Here is a 358-nt window from a genome sequence, read left to right on the forward strand (position 1 = left end):
TTACATGTACGTTCGTTCTACATGTACGTTCGTTCTACACGTACGTTCGTTCTACGCGTACCTTCGTTCTACATGTAGCCTACGTTCGTTCTACGCGTACCTTCTTTCTACATGTACGTTAGTTCTACGCGTACCTTCGTCCTACATGTACGTTCGTTCTACATGTACGTTCGTTCTATATGTACGTTCGTTCCACACGTACGTTCGTTCTACATGTACGTTCGTTCTACATGTACGTTTGTTCTACATGTACGGTCGTTCTACATGTACGTTCGTTTTACACGTACGTTAGTTCTACGCGTACCTTCGTTCTACATGTACGTTCGTTCTACATGTACGTTTGTTCTACACGTACGTT

The sequence above is a fragment of the Priapulus caudatus genome, unplaced genomic scaffold (genome assembly GCF_000485595.1).
Source record: "Priapulus caudatus unplaced genomic scaffold, Priapulus_caudatus-5.0.1 Scaffold6769, whole genome shotgun sequence".
Lineage (NCBI taxonomy): Eukaryota > Metazoa > Priapulida > Priapulimorpha > Priapulimorphida > Priapulidae > Priapulus > Priapulus caudatus.